The following is a 12,604-nucleotide window of genomic DNA, read 5'->3' as shown; positions in this document are numbered from 1 at the left end:
CACAAAGCGGGACCACATTAGATAATAAGGCAGCATGAGAACAGAAATACTAGGATGACACCAATGACCATCAGAACCTTCCATCCCCACGCTGATACCAGAGTCCAAAACCACTCCATGAAGGACCAGTTTCCCTTGTCTACGTGTATAGAGTCGGAAATCTTGTGTAGCTTAGAGATCGCTTCATAGACGGTTGGAGCATTATTGGGAATAAAAACACAGCAGCTCGATTGGATCATTCTGCATACCCCACCTCGATCTGCAAGTATTACGTCTAGAACCATACGGTTCTGCAACGTCATGAGACGATCCGCCTGAAGCTCAGCTGTTAAGTTACTAAGGGCACCAGTAGTTTCTGTAATAGTAGATTCAACTACCCGTATTAGTTGACGTAGATTTCTACTATTGGCCATAGGCCCCCAAAACGGAAGGAAACCTTTGAAGAAGTCTCCAGCTTCCTGACCAGCGGTATCTTCCTTGCTGAAGACACATCTTGCTACTCTGGTCTTGTGATAATCTGAAGAAGCAGTGTATGTCGGAGGTAACAATCGAGCAATATAACATGAACCTGAGAAGTCAGCAGGCAGCCATGTATACGCTCTGTCTTGACAGATGAAGTAAGTACCCCTAGCAGTAAGGAAGGCAGGGGAGGAGTTAGACGGAAATACGTAAGTCTCAACGCACTCACTCCTCCCTAGCTGAGCTCTCAGATTTCTCCCATTTCCTTGCAAACAGACCTGACCTCGGTGAGGCACGACCCAGACTGAAGTGGAGCTTTTACGCTTGCTTTCTCCCAAACTAAGGCGATACTCGGTAGAGTTCCAACTCAAATACACCCGTAATTCATCTCTAGGGTAAGATGGAGTATTATTGACGTCTTTAATCATGTCAATTATTCCCTGGACTAAAGCTTTGTTGGCTGAGTTGTATTTAGTGGACCGTGGTGGACGCGGAGGATAGGTCTCAAGGGCATAGGAAAAAAATGGTCTGAAAGGCCTGAAATGATCCATTATAGCTAAAAGGCAAGACTAGATAGGGAATGCCTTTATCCATAGTGTGAGGTATCAAGCCACACACCCAGCAGTCTGTAGTATTAACTACCAGTTGGTGTTGATGCAAGAGCTGTACAAATGTATTGTTAATAAATTCAGAGCGTCGAGCTTGTTTGTGTTCAGGAAACGAGTGAAAAGAATGCATAGAAGAAACCGTAGAAGTAGTAGGATCAAGGGGAGGTACTGTAGTTACCGGCATAAAAATCAAATGCACACCAAAGATGATTCCACCCACCAACGTTATCAAAACAATTAAAAATGTAACTGCACATTGCATTAGAAAGCATTTGCTGTGAAGTATTCGGTACAGTCTATTTCTGCGAACATAAATTACATTCTTTCGTTGCAGCTCAGGAAGCTCCATCTTCTACAATCCGCTCATGACCACTGATGATGTGTACGTAGATGAAAATGCCTCTATCAGCCCTGGGAGTTCCCAGAACTAACAGAAAGATCGACCTTATGTCTGACCCCCGCAGATTCAACTAGGCACACAGCCACGACCCTACGGCTACCCAGACGGCAAGGCAAAATTTAAAACAACAAAATAATAGCAAACTTCCTGGCTGGAGGCAATGTATAGAAAATTCAAATCTGAAAATAGGCAGTTTCCTGCTTTATTTGTCCATATTGCGAGGTCGCAAGTTGTATCTCAGTTTTGCAGGAGCTGTCTGATCTGGAAACAATATATTTTCAGCCGACGCTGCAATGTTCGCGTTTGCAGATGACAAATGTTCTTTTGGTGCAGATGGCAAATGTTCAGGGTTCAAAAGAGCAGTTTCAGGAGGAGAGTCAGAGTTTGATGTATCAGTGATCAGTTCTGCATCACTGAAAAGGATGAACCTGGGTATTTGTTCTGCTTCAGAGGCACTGATTCCTTTCTTTACCCAGTTGTTGTAAGGGAGTGGCAGAGGCACACGTTTGACATGTGTCGTGTGGATCCAATTCTTCCGTCCGGCCACTCGAATAGCAGTTCTCGTCGCCAATAGGACTTGGAAAGGGCCAACGAATCTGGGCTGAAGATTTTTCGTTCTTGCAAAATTTCTAATGACTACTTGATCCCCAGGTTTCAGCTGATGACCTGGACTCTCCGGTGGCTTTGGCAATGCATCGAAAACCTGTTGGTGAATAAGGCTCAATTTAGCAGTCAAGTCGAAAAGATAATCAATTAACATTGGGTATTCCAGCTGCTTAAATTCTTTCGGTCTAGGTACCCCCCAAACATTTGCAGGACGACCAAAAATTATTTCATATGGACTAAGCCCTACTCTAGAATGTACAGTTGCTCTTGTTGATAACAAAGCCAAAGGCAGTGCATCTGGCCAGGGCAAACCCGTGGATGCTTGTATCTTAGCAAGTTTCAGTTTAAGGGTACCATTGTAACCCTCAACTAAACCTGCGGACTGGGGATGATTCGCACTGTGAAACTTTTGTCTAATCCCTAGACCGGCACACACACTCTGCATAACTTTCCCTACGAACTCACTTCCGTTATCTGACCATACAATCCGTGGCATTCCGAATCTGGGGAAGTATTCTTTAAGAAGGATCTTGGCAGTGGACAAAGCAGTATTGTCCTTCAGTGGGTATGCTTCGATCCATCTGGAGAACGCACAAACTACCACTAGGACGTACTTTAGATTATTACAACGATCCATGTGAATGAAGTCTAGCTGGATCACTTCAAAGGGGCAGGAAGGAGGAGCGAAGTGACCTGCAGGTGTGGGGATTCCCTTGCCAGGATTATGCATCAAGCATACCATACAATTTCTCACCACTCTCTCTGCACACTTACTAATCCCATCATTCTTCCAAACTGGAGCCAACATCTTACAAATCCCCTTAGAACTGATGTGCGCTGCTCCATGTGCCATCGTTACTACTGCAAGCACATACGCATCAGGCAACATCCAACGCTGTTGTTCCGACAAGTCAATCCAACACCCACTCGAGTCCAATTTACCCGTGCTCTCTTTCCATGCACGCTTTTCCTCCTCAGTCGCCTCTTTCTGAATTTCTTTCACGCTTTCCACTGTGTCCTCACACATTCCAGACTCAGAAATCCATCTTGCAGACGTTGCAACATACATTCTACTCATCATATTTCTAGCTGTCTGTTTTGCAGTCTCATCAGCAAAAGCATTCCCACGACCAACATCATCCGTGATTGCTTTATGAGCACTGCATTTCACAATCGCAACTTCAGTCGGCAAGGTTAGAGATTCCAACAAGTCATTAACTAGCTGGCCATGTTGAATCTTAGTCCCATGGGACGTAATGAAACCTCTCTCTTTCCACAAACGGCCAAAACTATGGGCCACGCCGAACGCGTACTGACTATCTGTGAACACATTCACTCTCTTTCCCTTAGCTAAAACGCACGCTCTTGTCAGCGCGATCAATTCTGCAGCCTGGGCAGAATTCTGACTCACTCTCGCAGTCTCCACAATCGTACTCAAAGTCGTTACTGCATAGGCAGCAGTTACATCACCATTCTCCAATTTGAAGCAAGACCCGTCAACATACAACGTGCCATCTGGATCTGATAATGGAGTATCTTTTAAATCAATTCGTCCTTTTGTTTCTTCCTCAGTTCTGAAACAACAGTCGTGTGGTTCGGAATCACTCGACTCTTGGCTAGTCGGCAACAATGTTGCTGGATTCAATACATTGCATCTTTTGATCTGAATATGACTTGCTAGCAATGTCAGTTCGTAACCTGATAATCTAGCACTGGTAAGGTGCTGCGTCTTGGTTCGGTTCATGAGTGTATCCACAGCATGAGGAACCATAACTACTAGCATGTTGTTCATTACCAAACCAGCAGATTGTCGAATGGAGGCTGCAGCTGCGGCTGTAGCTCTCAAGCAACTAGGCAACGCTCTAGCTACTGGATCTAATGTTGATGAAAAATACGCACAAGGGCGTTGTTTATCACCAAATTTCTGTGTCAAAACACTCAACGCACAACCTTCTCTCTCATGGACATAGAGCGTGAATGGTTTACTGTAATCGGGTGTACCCAATACAGGAGCTGAACACAGTGCATTTCGTAACTCAGAAAAACTCTCCTGACATTCGGCAGACCATGGCACTGGACTCGGAACATTTTTCCCAGTCAAAGCTACCAACGGTTTTGCCAAAAGAGAAAAATTTGGGATCCATTGCCTACAATATGAGGTAATACCTAAAAAGGCACGTACTTCTCTCTGCGTGCTAGGAACATTCATCTGTGTAATTGCTTTTATTCTCTCTGGGGTCAACTTCCTTCCCTCCTTTGACAAGAGATGACCTAGGTAGGTCACTTCTTGGCAACAGTATTGCATTTTTGAAGGTGACACCTTGTGATTCAAATTTGACAAATGATGCAATAAAGAAATTGTAGCTGTTTTGCAAGTTTCCTTGTCATCGGCAGCCACTAGAAGATCATCGACATATTGTATTAAAGCAGAACCAGGAGGAAGTACAAATGAGTCTAACTGGCTTTTTAATGCTTGACTGTAAATGGATGGGCTTTCACAATAACCTTGTGGAGCGCGTTTAAACCTGAAGCTTCGTCCTCCTAGAGAGAAACCGAAAATATCTCTGCTTTCCTCGGCTATCGGAATGCTGAAAAAGGCATTTTTCAAGTCGATAACTGAAAACCATGCCGCTGTAGCAGGAATTAACGTTAACAATGCAGTAATGTCTGGAACCACAGGAAACTGTGGAATCACAATTTTATTAACCTCTCTAAGATCAATTGCAAATCTATATACTGGAGGTTTTGTTGGGTCAGTTCGTTTCAGAATGGGCAGTACAGGACTATTACAGACATTACCTCTAGTTTCTTCTATAACGCCTTTCTTGATCAGATCTTGTACTATCAGTAGGAGCGCACGCTCACCTTCAGTAGAAATTCTGTATTGTGGAATTCGTGGAAATTTTACATTCGCTTTCAAAGTTACTACATATGGTGGAATTTCTAAAAGACCTACATCATTAGGACCAGTCGCCCAAAGAGTATTAGGGAGTGAACGCAGCTCTGGTGGGAGTGCATCCATCGACAAGTACATTGGAGAGATGATTCTTTTACCCAACGTAAGCTGTACTCCTTCTGGAGAACAGTACAATGTCGCATATAGGCGTTTTAATAAGTCTAAACCAAGCAGATTTTCATTACAACCTGTCGTCAAAATCAGGGGTGCTTTCAATTGTCGGGGTCCAACAGAAATAGACAAAGGACCAGAAACAGGGTTGTGAACAGGGGCGCCTGAAAAACCTACTGAAACGTTTGTTGAGCCAGACAAAGGTGCGCCAGGGAGTTTCGCATGTATGATAGAACTTTTTGCTGCACCAGTATCCAACAGAAACGGTTTGACTATACCTGATGTTGCTACTGCGACATAAGGCCCACTCTGATCTACTGGAACTGATACTACTCCCTCTCTTTGTCCATGGCTGTCCTAGTACTCCCTTGGCTGAACTTCCTCACTAGCTTCATAGTAATCTTCAACATGATATTGTTGAGACCTATTCTGTTGGGCAGATTGTCCATTTCGTTGGTCGAAATAATTAGAAGGGCGATCACTTGTCTGTGGAGGCATAGCACCTCTTCCTCGACCTCTAGAATTCTGCATATAACCACCACGACCTCTCTGAGCTGCCGCAGTATTATTTTGTGCCCGTACCGGACACTCAGTCTTATAATGGCCTTCCATTTTGCAATAAGCACACTGATTCCATTGGTACTGTGGCCTCTGAGAATTATACTCCGTTCTTTGATATGACCCTTGCTGTGTATTGGTCTGATTTGTGCGAGGCGGATATGCTTGCTGTAAAAGAACTTTAGTTTTTAACTCTTTCGTCTTTTTATCTGATTTTTCTTTCTCCTCTTTGTCCCTATTTTCATAGTACTGGGCAGTAGCAAGTATTTGCGCAGTCGTAGAGACAGCCCACGCACTTTCAGAATTTTTTAATTTACCACTAAGTTCTGGCAACAGATTGTGCACAAATTTATCAACAAATAATCTCTGGCCTCCTTCCGTGCTCATATCCTGACCACTATGATCCACAAAAGTCTCCTCGAATCTTGTGAAAAAGTCGGAGACGCTTTCGTCTTTCTTCTGTTTGCACGCGGACAATTTGTCCCAGTTAACGCGTAATGCTGGCATTAGGGTTTTCATTAAATCGATTATTCTACCAGGCAAATTAGCAATTAAGGGTTCAGGTTTAGAACCACCTATTTGTTGACCATCCGCTGCAATTATAGCTGCCCAATCACCACCTAGGGCAACTGGATGATTCTCTTTACGAATTTTAGCCCAAATTGGTTGCGGTACTACATTACCAAATAGCAGATCTATGTCAGCTAGATTTAATACACAAGCGTCAACTGTCTGAGCCAACTCTTTGTAGTACCCTGCAGGATTTTTACGCGGATCTGGCAAGGCCTGTTTCACTGCTAATACTTCAGCTCGCTTCCATGGAATATGTATCCATACTCTCTGGAATTGGGCCGGAGCGGCTGCAATACCAAGGTTTACATTAGCTTGCACAGCTTCACGCCAAATTGGTGGAACCTCTCTCATTGGATATTGACGATTTTGTTTCGTACTACGTTTCTCTGACTCCCTCGGAGAACGAAGGGATGGGTCATTCCTATAACTTAAAACCAGTTCCATCGCTTCTTTTATATTTTGTCCAACTATCATACCTGCAGCAAACTCTTTCTGAACATTAATTAATTCTTCTAGATTTGATTCAGGGTCATCCTCTTCCAATTCCTCACGTAGAAGGAAGCACATTTCATTAAACACATATCGTTGTGTCGGTTCGTTCCATTGCATAAATGTATCTAATACATCTTGTACATTATATCTTCCAACTTTCGAAATCCATCTAAGAGCAGTGGAATCTAATATCCCTCTTTCTTCAGTACTGGGAAGCTGACTACGTCTCTGCACAGAGTCAGAGGTAGGAGTCTTAATCAGAGTTTTATAGAAGGGAGATAGAATGTTAGAGACAGAATCAGTGATTCTTCGACGAACAGAAAGTGGAGTCATAATATTAGCAGAAGCAGTAAATAGAGTAGCAGTTGGAACAGATAGATTAGGAACAGTAGGAGTAGCGGGCAAAACAGCTTGTGAACTAGCAGGTGTGAGCGATACAGGTATAGGTAAAGAAGCCGGCAACCCTGAAAGAGGGGGTGCCGAAGGAACATTAATAGTGACCACAGGAGGTACAGGAACTTGATTCAGAGGAGCGGGAACACCAGGTTGTCCAGTAACCGGTAATTGAACATTCGGTATAGGTGGAGCCGTAGCACCCTGTGCATACGGTGGGGGTGATCGTAACAAGTAAGACAACAGGGGATCCTTTTCAGGGTCCTCTACTATCTTAGCTGTACTTGATGGCAAAGCAGGATAGCACTTGTCTATTGCTAAATTATGCTCTCTATTGGCCACCTCCATCGCTTTCTCAGACTCGTTGAGTTGTAGCTGTTTAGCAGACTGTTCTAAAGTCAACTCTTGCTCTTTCTGTTCTTTCTTCAACTTTTTAATTTCTCTCTGTTTAGATTCTTTTCGCCAATAACGGAAAGAATCAAACATTGCCGGCCGGGCTTTCTTCTTGAATAATTTCGTTTCTAAATTATCAAGAACTTGAGGTTCGAAACTACCATGCAGTGGCCAACTAAGGACACCATCTTTCTCTGTGTAGTGGATCCATACCTCGTTATAAGAGATAGGGCCCACACCAAATTTGCAATACAGATCATAAAGGGGAGTTCCAATCGGAGGAACCGAACACGAGTCCTCCAACTGGGAATCCCTGTTGCAACTAAAACAAGACAACATACAATTTTTCCGACTTACCATTTTATAACCCGGAACACAAAACAGACGAAACACAAATTAAAAGAAAGGTGCGCACTTGAACCAAGAACTTAGGCCTACCAGAACAGACAAACGTATCGATACCCGAACTGAACTGAATGATTATCGTAACCAGAATAACCAGCGATAATCTTATGAAACCGAACCAAACCAAAAACTAAAAGGATTATCCAAACAGGAGCAACCCTTACGAAGTAACCAACTATCAACCACTTAATACTTAACTGAGGCACTGAAGACGTCACCAAGGAGAAACCCGTCACGTCTCGCCGTACTAAGGACTGCACCTCGGGTCCAAGACAGGGTGACGGTCAAGGCAACGAACCACTGCAGCCGTCTGAACGGGAACCCTCGTGGAAGAGAACGTCGGGCCACTTTTGCGATATGCCGGGATCGATGAAGTGGGGCGCCTCCCTCTGAAATCTTCACACGAAGCTTCTCGAACTCTTCAGGCTTTTGGACCGGTACCGAATGACGTCGCCCCACGTTGGGCGCCAATTGGAGTTCTGGACTTTTTGGTTCTGTCCAGAGGTGTCAGGGATAACACCCGAAGACCCCGGAGTTCAACCTGCCTCGGTGCACAAACAAACAGAAACACGGGCTTCTCGATGGTGGCGTCAAAGACCAAAGGTTTATTACTGCAGGGACACAGAAGTCACAGAAACTACACATGGGCAGTATCTAGGAGCCTGTTCAATTTGTACAAAGAGGGTTGCTCCTTATATACTGAATATTGGGCTTCAGGCAAATTTCTTTACATGTTAGCACATTCCAAAACCTTTGTATCTTAAACAATAAATATTTGGCGTTGCACAGGAATCGTCAACAATATCTGATGTCAAAACATTACGAACGAGGGGTTCCCACTATTCCATCATAATCCCATGTCAACTTTCTATTCAAGACCCGGACCTCCTCATCGTAAATTTCGTTACCTCCCCCTAATAAAGGCCCAGAAGGAAAGGAGCAGAGCCAGGTGCAGAAGATAGAAAAGTAGGATAAGAGATGTTTGTGGGTCGTAAATGGGCACGGTTACCAGCTTCGGCCGCCTAATCATGATCAGACCAACGAACACGAGAACCAGTATAGCAGGACTGGCCTCAGGCTGGGGAGGCAGCTTTTGCCGAGTCATGCTGCCACAGCGTTGCTGGCCTAAGGTGCACGTGTCACTAGCAAGGTGAATTGCCGGCTAAAGCCTACGTGTCCTTAAATGAAAAGAGGTCATTGCGTGTCCATTGACTATGTGAGGGCAAGGAATACAAAATGGCTTCCTTGTTCTAAGATGGATGCCACGGGTAGAACAGAAATGTGTTTGTAACAGGAGTGCTCTTGCTCGTAGCATAGCGAAAACACCAGGATATACTAAATGGATCATTTGCGGTTCACTGATACCAAAATTATGAATTTGCGACAATGTTACAAACACGGGTTAAAATCGTCACGGAACCTCACCACCTCCCCACTTACTTCATCAAGAGGCCATAGTGCCTTTTTAGGTTGAGCCTGGGTAGCACATGCGCTGCTCTGCGAGGCATGCTGTATTGAGGTAGGGACTTGAAGCTCCGCCCACATTTTTCACTGCCTTTTGTCATTGTCCACTGTAAACTGTGGATGTTTATTGGTCAAGAGGCTCATTAGCCCCTCCTTAGAACTGCCTTGTCTCATTTTGTAACCTCCCATGGCAACACTCTCTGTTACATGTGTTATTGCTCGGTAGGCTTTATTTAGTGCCTCGGAGCACTATTTTCTCAAATAGTTTTGTCCTGCCTACTGTTGCAGGCAGGACACGCTCTCTCCCAAAGTTTTCTTTTATTTTTATAGCACGCTTTTGTGAGGGTTTATGCTATTTGCATTGTAAATTACAATGCCTTTTATGTATCTGTTTACAAAACACAACACATAAATAAAAGGCATTGTCATTTACAATACCAATAGCTCAAACTCTCATAAATGCGAGACCTAGAGCTTTGTAAATGCTTGGACTGGAGAGGCGCAGTTGGCCCTCTTATCACTGGGGCCTCTGCAACATGCTCCCTCGTGGCATCCTCATGTCACAGCATTGCGGTGCTGTGTGCTCATGGGACATATAATTCCCGCGCAGTACGTTTTGCCAGGTTAGAGTCTATGCTACAAATGAGGGTAAAATGTGCACAATAGAGTTTATTTATTTACTTCTCTTCGCTCATGGGGGTTAGTCTGATCGAGTTAAAAGCCTTATTCATACACCATCCCCAGATCTTTGATTCTAAGTGATGCAAACCAATAAGGTGTTTATATTTATATATATGTGTCCACAATGTATCGACACGAAGAAGGTACTGCCAAAGATTACATTCATGTCTTAAGTGTGTCAAAGAGTGATGTGTGTCATATCATATTTCCATTGCAAATGCATTTTTCTCATGAGAGAAACCTGTGATTTGCTGGACTACGGATTAGAAAGGTTTTGTTTTGCAGACAAACCACCAGGGGAAAGACCTATAGTAATGGTGGCGATAACATCACTTCTGGACCCTAGGGACCTTATCCTAGTGGCGGGGATTGGGACCGAGGAACCTAATACCTACCTTCATGACCCTTACTCAGGATTCCAAAGGGATCGGCTGGGATAAAAGTGACAGTATGGTTCAAGAGATAAATGTACCTCTACGGTATTTCGTTATTCAGTCCAAGTAGGTCAGTATGCAGTCTGTAAACCCACCTCGGATTGAAGATGAGGAGAGGTTTAGTCATATCCTTTTTCAAGGGTTTTAGCCTTTCAAGGCTATACCATTCCTTTTCATCCTCACTGCACCCCTAGTCTTGTAAGTATAGTGACATCAAGTTTGCATTTGATGGGACTGCAATGCTCAGTGTTTCTTGTGTGTACACATTTAGTTGTCATGCCTATGTATATCAGATTGCAGGGGCATTTAATGACACACGCAACATTTTTAGAATTACAGACCTGGCGGTCCTTAAGACTATTATTGGTTGTAGGAGGGAGGCTGCACGGCCGCCAATAATGGCACTGGGAATCGACACCCCCCCCCTCCCCAGGGTCGGCTACTGCTATGTTACCGGGTGCCCAACTCCGGGACATATCTGTTTGCTGTGGCTTGGCGGGAGCTTTAGTGCTCTAGCCAAGCCACAGCAAACACTCTAGTTCGAGCAAGTGAGAGCATTAAAAATGCTCTAGCTTGCTGGAAGCGGAACAAATTTGCTTTCACACAGAGGGAGCTGTGTCTCCAGCAGCAGCTCCCTGTGTGTGAAAGCAATGATGGCTCCCGCCGGTGTCAGGAGCCGGCAAGGACCGCTGGGGCGTTCAGGCTCCCCTGTGGCCCCAGTGTAGACTGTGTGCACTGAGGGCACCCAGCAGACGCGGTCAGGCCCAGGGAGATGGAGTCCCCGGGGCTGAAATTGGCCCATAGATGGGGGCCATATGGCACCCCTCCATCAGTTGAGAAAGTTCGGGCCCCAGAGGATGAGGTCCCCAGGGCTAAAATCGGCCCGGGGAGGGGCTGCACAGTTCCCCTCCCTCATTAGAAATAGGCCAGGCCCTGGGGATGGTCTCCCAGGGCCAAAATTGGCCCAGAGAGGGGGGCTGCGAGGACCCTCTCTCTCCCCTACTGTTATGAAAAAAAACCAAAAAGGCCATGCCCTGGGCTATGGGGTCAGCGGGGTCAAAATCGTCCAGGGGAGGGAGGCTTGGCAGTCTCCTTCCCCTACTGGAAAAAGAAAATTAAATAAAATGAAAAGTCCAGGCCCAGGGAATCGGCCCAGGGAAGGGAAGGGGAGAGGGGTCCACGCACCCCTCTCCCCTTCCGTAATAAAACTAAAAGGTTTGGGATAAATCCGGCCCAGCAAGTCGCCAGAGGACCCACCCTCTTTCACCACCACTCAGAAACACACCTCTGGTGCCCTACTTGCCAGGTGAGCATTCTAGGGGAAGGGAATTCCTTTTTAAGAGAGTCATTTTCTCTCTGGATTTCCCTTCTCTTTTTGAAACTCAGGAGCAGCAACATTGCTGTGTTGTCACCAGGGCTGTAAGTGGAAGCTTTTTCAATATTATATACAAGCCATAGTTGCTGCTTATTTATCTTATGCAACTAACGACCATTGGCAAAGCCAATATTCCTGACTTATTGTAGACATGATGTTACTTGTTGTATCATATATCTAGATGCAATGACAGAAACAGCAAAATACAAGTAAGGCACCGACTATGCTAAGCACATATTTTTAGCTCATGTGTTTTTAAGCCACACCCTTAAATACATTGGCCACGTCCCTTTGAGAGACCTCCCAGTTTTTTCATCCCACTTAAAACCCTGATAGCACCTACTCTCCTAACTCGGAATAAGGGCCTTAGTAAACAATGTATGCTATACACTGAAGCCAGAAATAGGGTGATATGTCCTTGATATTTTCATGCCTGTTGACCCAATAATACAGAATTTCAGCAATGTAGCCAGCAGTCGGATTAACAGTGAAGTTTCTTTGATATTTGCATGGCCACTAGTTAAATACTATGTGATCTCTGCTATGTACCTGGCTGAGGGTAAAATAATACATAATATTTACTATTAGGCCAGCAGCAGGGTAAATAGCAGAGAAAGGGCACTATTACCTGGTGGCAACCAAAATAGCTGCTGCGTTTATTCGGTTCCCAAATCATGTATAACAACTTACAGCTGT

Source organism: Lissotriton helveticus, chromosome 10, assembly GCF_964261635.1.
Source record: "Lissotriton helveticus chromosome 10, aLisHel1.1, whole genome shotgun sequence".
NCBI lineage: Eukaryota > Metazoa > Chordata > Amphibia > Caudata > Salamandridae > Lissotriton > Lissotriton helveticus.
This window is presented reverse-complemented; position numbering follows the sequence as displayed.